Genomic DNA, 8781 nt, shown 5'->3' with positions numbered 1-8781 from the left:
CTCACACCTTTGAAATAATATGTCAATGGAACGCCACACATCACCCTTTGCATTGCATGTTGTTGGCTCTTGGTCTTTCGCTGCTAAATGAAGTTTTTTCGAGTGCATATACTCAACTTTGCTAATGTAGGTAGCGTGATATACTCTCCCTCGCTTTGTTAGCTTCACATCTTTCATACCTTGACGTTTAGATAGAAACCGGCGTGCCTTGACCCCACGTATGGATGGTTTGCAGGATACTTCTTTCTCATTGGTTGACCTTTTTTCGTCCCGCTATATTTTCACATTGCCCCCATGTAGACCAATATCTGACAAAACTAGTTCCAAAGTCTCTAGAGCCACTTGTCGTTCAAATGACTTTTTGATTTTCCAAGCAAACCCAATGTACAGATATACCAACTTCTCTACAATTCGGCAGAGACCATGCATTGTACAGCTATGGATATTAACAAGTGGTTAATCCCAAACTGGTCGGAAATTAGAGTCTTGATTGTGACGAGCAGGAGCCTTTCTCCACCACTTTGGGTCCATCACTTTTGCAGGCTCCATGCAATACAAGCATGGAGACTTTGCCATGGCACCCATTCCACAATTATACATACACTTCAGTGTTTTGAGGTCACCTGCAAGATGCCATTGAACTTGAAAGTCTCCTCTCCCATCTACAGCCAATACCTCTCCTCGATTCATTTGCCTATCAATGATATCTGGAATAAGGGTTTGATGGAACACCCAAAATAAAATGTCATGGTCTTCTTTCTTTGCCTGCAAGATCAATCCTTATGAGATACGAAAAGTAAATCTAGAATTTAGGTACAATAGAGGGCTTGCTAGAGCTGCAAAATTGGAGATAACTGGATTACCTGAAATGCACCAAGCCACCATATGTTTGTTTATGATTGAACACTGAAGTATGAAGGGTCATCAGTGGGACATTTGGAAAGGGCCCTATTCATTAATGTGATTATAACTCGCTCTAGCTTCTTCTTTTTAAGAATCTCACACTCATCTAGCTTCAAAACAAAATGTAGAATGCCACCAGTCTCTTCGAATGTGATATTGTAGAACTCTACCATTCTAGTTTGCAACAAAGTGAGGTCCATGAAGATATTGTTGTACTCATCATAAGTGACAGTAGTTCCATGTGAGCTATAAATATCTTGAATATGAAATGGACATCCAATGAGGTCTGTCTGTTCATTATTGAGCTGTAGTCTTTCCTTCCAAACACTTGCAGTTGTTGGTAAAAGCTTAGACTTTATTCCCTTCTTGACAAACATGGAAGAGATAGATTGTTGAATAGTTGAGTAACCTCTTTTACTAACTCCAAGGGAGTCCAATGTACCCTGTATATGTTTGGCAGGCATTGCATTCTTTGAAATGAATCTATCAACGACATCTCATTGCAAAACCTTAAACTTTTTGTCATGCATGATATTCTTTGCAAGACCACTAGTTATCAATGGCTTTAACTGGTTTCTTACATTGGCCTTCGGGTCTATGTTTTCTTTGTCTGGATAGATGGAATCTCTACAAAGAAATCATAACTAACATAAACAAACACAAATTAATTTAAATTAATTAGACGGTTTACAATGCTCACCTCAATGCTTAGATTCTTTTCTTAAGGCCGACAGAGCCTACCTTCAATGTTTCAAGATTCCGTAGTTTCTCCTTTCGCACACGAGTGCCTAACATTGTCTCTTTGTTTTGTAATGACCGTACCTTTGTTTGCAAGACCTGTGATTCTTGTGTGTGTTGCATTACAGTCTTTTGGTCCTCATGACGCAAGTTTAAAAGTCTCTGAATCTCATTTGCTTGGTGCTTCACCATGTCTTTATAAGTTTCTGATTTGTTGTTTAAAGCTTTACAGCAGCCAAGCAATTCATTCTCTCCATTACCTACAAAGGTCAATAAGTTAGTGGGATTTGAAAATGTTGGGAAAGCATTTGTGATGGGATTCAATGGATAGAGTGAGCCTTTTGTCCAAATATCTAAGTGTTTTGCTCCCTCTCCTCTGAGTCTTTCTGTCATGAGCGGTGTCACTTTGATGTTAGTTTTGCCTCTCTTACACAGTGGCGTATATTGGGGATCCAAGTCAATGTGTAGATGATAGAAGGGTCTTTTAAGGAGGGCATTTGTGGGGGTGGAAGAAGAAGTCATGTGTGCAACAGGGCAAGAAAGGGAGGATTTCTTTAAGGTTAGCGCACAAACAGTGAGAGAGTAAGGAGAGAGCAGGTTTGGAAGGATACGTCCTATTTCCTTTAGTCATACATTCCATGTACAAGAAACTCCCTCCAATTCCAGGACGTTCATTAAATGCAACTGAAAACAATTTATTCTTCAATTATCACGGCCGTTATGACACTATGGCAAGAATCTACTTGTAAGTGCACTTTTCGAATGGTTATTCCAAGTTTACATTTGCTTTTACCATACCTATTTTCTAGAGAGAGAAAGTCAAAATTCTATTTTTCTTAGAAGGCCCTCCAAATGCCCTCCAAAATTTCCTAATGTCTTGCAAGCCAGGAAAGGCAATGCATGAAAGCTAGAGATTGAGGCAATGTCTCAAAGTAGTGTGGGCAAGGGGAGGAGGTCAAAATCTCTCCAAGGAGGTAGGTACAGAGCAAGCCCTAGCGCCTCTCTCTCTCTCTCTCTCTCTCTCTGTGCCCCAAGTTCTTCTACAAATCTTTTTAAAACTATTCAGCCTTGGCTATTGACGTTTGTCCAAGTCATCACTGGGTGGCTTTGTGTTCAACCAAGTGTGCTACAATGTCCCTACCGCCAACAACCTCTCACTGCTCAACATAGGCATTGCATCGTCAGCCCTTTGGGTGGCAGCTATCAACACGGCTACTTGCGCTGCTTCTCACAAGATCTACCACCACCACATGCGGTGTCAAGGCTTATAAATAATTCCATCCATGCAGATGTCCTATGAAAATGGGTTGTTAGAGTAACATGCGATGGAGAATCTTTGAAGGAAATTATGTTGGAGTTTATATATATGATTATTGACCATCAATTAAGGCAGGTGTCACACTTGGGCAAGGATGGCGAGCCGACCATGTCAAGGTGGGGGACAAGAACAAAAAGCAAAAGCTGGCCTCCAGCAACCTTAATCTCTTAACTAACTTCTCAAGGCTAGTGACCAGTCATACAAGGCATCATAGGACGACATGATGGAAATTGATATTTGACAATTATCATAGAAAATGAAGTCTCTACCATCTATGCAACCACGCTTTGCTGCTAAAATGAGCAACTTGTATTAGAAGGCTTGATATGACAACACATTTTTTGGCCCCAAACAGAGAAATACTAGGGTGGGTTCTTGAGTGATACAAACCTAACAGGGGGATTAATAAAAGTGTAATCATGGACGTGCTCTCAAGATTTTCCTCGCTCAAGGTGACAAAAGAAAGAGATCTTCTTTTGAGGGACAATGAAGGTGTCTTCCCAACCAAAGGTCTGCAAAGATAACCTTATTTTGCCTCTCTTTGCTGGAAATTTTCATATGTCTTTTAGTGGTTCTTGTGTTCCTAACGCTCTTGCATTACTAACCATAATGCACTAGCATTTAGATTCAGTAGAGGTATCATTTATAATACAAAGAGTTAATCAACAAAATACTAACGTCTACATAGTGTCATAAAAACTAATATCTAATACTCCCAAATGATTTTCTCATGTTAAACTGATCATTTAATATGGGGAAGTACCAGGGGAGTAAAAGCTAGAATATTGGTAAGGCTGCCAGACCGGTCTTTGTAAGGGATCCAAAGGAGGGAAAAAAGGGATCCAAAGGGGGACAAGGGGACAGTCTGCAAAAGAGCAATGTGCTTCAATGGGGCTTAAAAGACCTAAGGTTCAACCCATTAATACTTCCATAAGCTAAAGTTCCTAATTTCATTGTATTGTCCGAGGGCCAAAGTAGGGGAAATATTGATGGGTCATACGAAGACTAAAAAGTCTTCCCACATCCCTAGGAAGGAGGGGGCGAGCCCTTATTGTAGGGGATGAGAGAGAGAGAGACACACACACACACACTCCAAAGCTCTCCCTTTACACAAAGGGAATACTGGACACATGTCAGGCTCCTAGCCCAATTGCTCCCAATCTCCTCTCAAATTCTGTTGGATGGCCATAGAGGTGGACCAATGAGAATTAGGCTAGATTAAATTTAGTCTAATCAATTTAAAAATGCTTGATAAAAGAACCAATATAAATTTAGCTCCCTAAAAGACTATTGCATAGTCTACCAAGGGATCCAATGAGCATCAAGCAGCCCAATGGCTTACCTGATTTCTATTGGCCAGAAGACTAAGAGGTCCAATGAGAGTTTAATTGAATTATTTAATTACCTAAATCTCTCACAAAAGAGGAAAGGGGGACACTTGTCACAAGGCTAGCAATTATGCTTCTAATTTGTGATTGGCTAAGCCCTGCAGGAGCCAATGGGAGGCCAGCATGAGTAAATAGCAAGAGAGGTCGACCAAGAAGAGGGAGAAGGCTGCATTTTACTCTAACACAATGCTACACACACACACACACACACACACACACACACACACACACACACACACACACACAATTCATGTGTGCAAGAAGAAATCCATCTCCTTCTCCAAGCATTGAGAAGTAGAGGCCTACACCAATAATTGTTGGCTATGGAATGCAAATCCAACCAAGAGCCAAGCTTCAATGGCATGCTCACCTCCTCTACCATGCTAATTACTAAGCTGAACTATGCTATAGAGTGATTATGTGAGGAGAATAATTCTTTCTCATACACCTTCTTCCTCTCAATCTTTCCTCATTCCGTGCTAGCTCTCACCATTTTTGAAGGTGTGTGAGGTCTTGGGACTGAGGCTAGGGACACTAGGTGTGTTTTTCAAGCATAATTTGGTGCATGAAGCTTCCATCTTCATTGCACCAACGAGTTTTATCAAGGAACACAAGAATTGTATTGTACAAAAGTCTCCTTTGATGGGAGAATCTATAATACAAAGCCTTTATGGAGGGGGGACCAGCTCCATGTAAATTCGGTCCTCAACTATTGTCAATTGTTCTATTTCTCTCTCTTTTCAAGTATTTGTCAATCCCAAATTAGCTAGGTGTAAATTGCTATGTTGCTTTCTCAAATTAAGTACTCTCTCTATGCTCATTAGGAACTTGTTCTTAATGAAATTCTCACTATGTTATCAATATCCTCTACACATAAGTTACTAGTGCATTAAATGTTACAACATAGTATGGACCATGTTTGTAGAATTGAGTGAAATTTCTACATTGGAAATTTCTTTGGTTGTGCTAACATGTTGTGCACCTCTTTCTAACTCAAACTTCATTATAAATGGCTTCTATATGGGTGTACTTAGGATGAGTTCTTTAAGAGGCTCTATGTTTAATGAAGTTCAAAATGCTATTAGAGGTTGCACGTCTACATAAGCTCCTTGATCTTTAATTAGATTAGTTTGCTCAATGTTTTATTTTCTCAAAAAATCTCGCTCGCCTTTTGGAATTGCCCCCACTTTCAAGTAGTTTGGTGACCGCTTTCAATTTTGGTGACCGCTTTCAACCACCTTCAAGTGGAACTTGAAATTTTACAAAGTGCTTATATAGGTTGTCACCATTTTCAAGTAGTTTGATGACCACTTTTAACCATCTTCAGATGGTTGGAAATTTGCCAAGTGCTTATATACGTTCTCACCACTTTCAAGTAGTTTGATGACCGTTTTCAACCCTCTTCAGGTGGTTGGTAATTTTCCAAGTCCTTTTAGCCCCTTCTGACTACCACTTTCAAGTAGTTTGATGACCGCTTTCAACCACCTTCAAATGGAACTTGGAATTTTGCTATGTGCTTACATAGGTTCTCACCATTTTCAAGTAGTTTGATGAGTGCTTTCAACTATCTTCAGGTGGTTGGAAATTTACCAAGTGCTTTTATAGATTCTCACTACTTTCAAGTAGTTTGATGATCGCTTTCAACCAGCTTCAGGTGTTGAAAATTTGCCAAGTGCTAAAAAAGATTCTTACCACTTTCAGGCAGTCTGATGATCACTTTAACCACTTTCATGTGACTGCAATTTTCCAAGTTCTTTAAGGTTCTTCTTAACACTTCCAAGTGGTTTCAAAAGCCAAAAAGTAGTTCCAACCACTATGAGGTGGTTAAAACCGCTTGGAAATGGTTAAAAGCCACTTCAATCATGCAAAACCACTTCTGAGAGGTGCTACCACAAAAGCTACCTTTAAATGAATTTCTTCCACAACTTTCATCACTTTGAGCTGACTAAAATTTTTCCAAGTGCTAATCAATAAGTTTTTTTTAGTGCTTTAACAAACCTAAATTTTGGTTGTGACAACGTGTAGGTACTAGTTTCGATTAGGTTAACCACTTTTGGTAGGTTTAACCTCTTGCTTAGCATTTTGAACCATTTTAAGTTTTTGTACATTGCTACTGCTATCTTTAAAATACAACAGTGTTAGCTCACATTATCTCATCATTTCCTCCGTTCTTCCATAGGTAGAATTATATAGACGATTTCAAGACATACATCCTACCATGCACATCTCTCTTAGATGCTTTGAGAGATAGTTCTAATCTCATACACCCGAGGGATTCACTCTATATACAAAACGGGATGCCACTTGCGAGCGGACAACTTTGATAAAACCCCTATATACGACTCATACTAGGGATTATGAACCCCCTTTCTACGCTTATACAACAATCAATGAAGAAAACTATCATACCCCTATCTTACATATAAAATTTATGCCTCACATGATCTAACTGAGTAAAACTAGTCAAATAGTGTATAGCATAGTGACATGGAAGGATTCACTATTAGTAATGGGAGGATGTCACATGCGTGCATCCAAATTATAGAAACCCCCTTATGTACAGTATCTAAAATTCTAACATACTCCCCTACATACATACAAGATATGGACGTTCTCGTAATGAGCCATTTCACCATATGGAGTTTGTACGCAATGTAATGGCCCACTATTTTATGTATACTAGTAACATGACACATGCTTTGCGAAAATACATGTTGAATTGTAAATGATCAGAAGTGTAAATTGTAGTGTTTTCATTTGAGAAAACAAACCACCATGAAAAGTAAGAAATAAAATGAATACTAGATTAAAATAAACCAATTGATTCAATGTAATTTTTCAAAAAGCGAACAACATTTCCTTTGTAAACTGATACACATCTTAACCTCAAAACAAATGATTCTAGCTACCTACTCAGTAGGCTTCCCACATGGGATATAAAGCACACACAAAATGTATTGTTCTCTATATAACAAATAATGGCAGGTCGAGAGCAAAGACATTATGCTGACGTAATCTAATAGTGTGGCAAGCCATCATGCACGGAAACATCATGAAGCTTGGTGTAAGAATCTCTGATCATGCCATCCACTTCACCATTGCATTTTCATTGATTAGTTGAAAGCTTGTTTGTAAGGTTTACATACATGTGTTGTAGTCACCTTATATGAACAATAAGGTGGGAAAAAAGTTTTTGTACCTCTTTTACCAACGAAATCGTCTGAACCTGCCCCGAGACACAACTCTTTTCCTTCTTCTAATCTTTTGGTGTGCCTTGAAAATTACAAGTACTAAAAAGCTCATGCTTCTTACTGCTAGCAGTTATTATTTAACAAGAGATAAAGAAATGCAAGGATACAAAAGAGAGAGAGAGAGAGAGAGACTTTGAGCGTGTGGGAAAAGGAATGAGCATCGATAATTGGTGTAGACCCACCCCCTCCCTCTTTTGAAGTTTTCCACATGGCTATGGCTCTTAAATTTTAGGACTTTGTACTACACCTTTCAAGAGTCCATCTTTCTTTTATAAACATGCTAAGTCTTGTTACTAGTCCAAGTCTCCGTTGGGTTCAAAGTGTTGCACATAATGTAGCTTCTTGCTAGGCTTCCACAAACAAGAAATTGGCCAAGTTTAAAAGCACAATTTTTGTTGCTAATTTCTATCCAAACGCATTCAACAGGATAGCTTATGAGGACATACAAGATATTCTCTACATCATCACGTATGCTAAAGGTTCATAGATACAACCAAGTGTCCACATATCCTACTCGCAATGGCCTCCTTTAGACTTACCCATGGCCAATGTCACAAGTTTACAGATCAACTGTCTTAGAGCCTACTATACCAACTAAACAACCTTTGCTTTACAATACAAAACTTTTGCTTACAAGGAATCATACACATCACACAAAATGAAAATAATTACACCTAAAGTGTACCAAGCAAATGTTGAATTTTGACAAGCTTGACTAATAATTCCACTATTATCATAGAACTTCCAAAAAGCAACATACAAACATTTGACATAAATCTTCTAGAAAAATAACATACAAACACTATGCAATAATTCTACATCCGTCGAGAAATAAGCAAAGGACTTCTTAGCTTTGGGGGCTTTGACAAACAACTAGCAAGCTTGTACTGTCATGGCTCAGTTCCCGTGTATATATTCTTTGCCTAAAGTAGGTTGTGAAAATTTACTCACTTGAAACTCATTGACCAGTCAACCCTTATGAAAGTCACTTAACAACTTCCGTACACAATTCCCCCAACTCCAACCAAAAAATTATGATCCAAATGATGAGATCCATCACAATTTAAATTCCTCCAATTCTATGCATTAGAATCTACTATTGTCTTGCTGTTTAATAATCTTAGCTCAGAGGCGAGCCCCGTATGTTAAAGATCTCCCAACTACTTGCTAGACCCAAGGCCTG

Source organism: Adiantum capillus-veneris, chromosome 2, assembly GCF_014529385.1.
Source record: "Adiantum capillus-veneris isolate H3 chromosome 2, ASM1452938v2, whole genome shotgun sequence".
NCBI classification, from domain to species: Eukaryota; Viridiplantae; Streptophyta; class Polypodiopsida; order Polypodiales; family Pteridaceae; genus Adiantum; species Adiantum capillus-veneris.
This window is presented reverse-complemented; position numbering follows the sequence as displayed.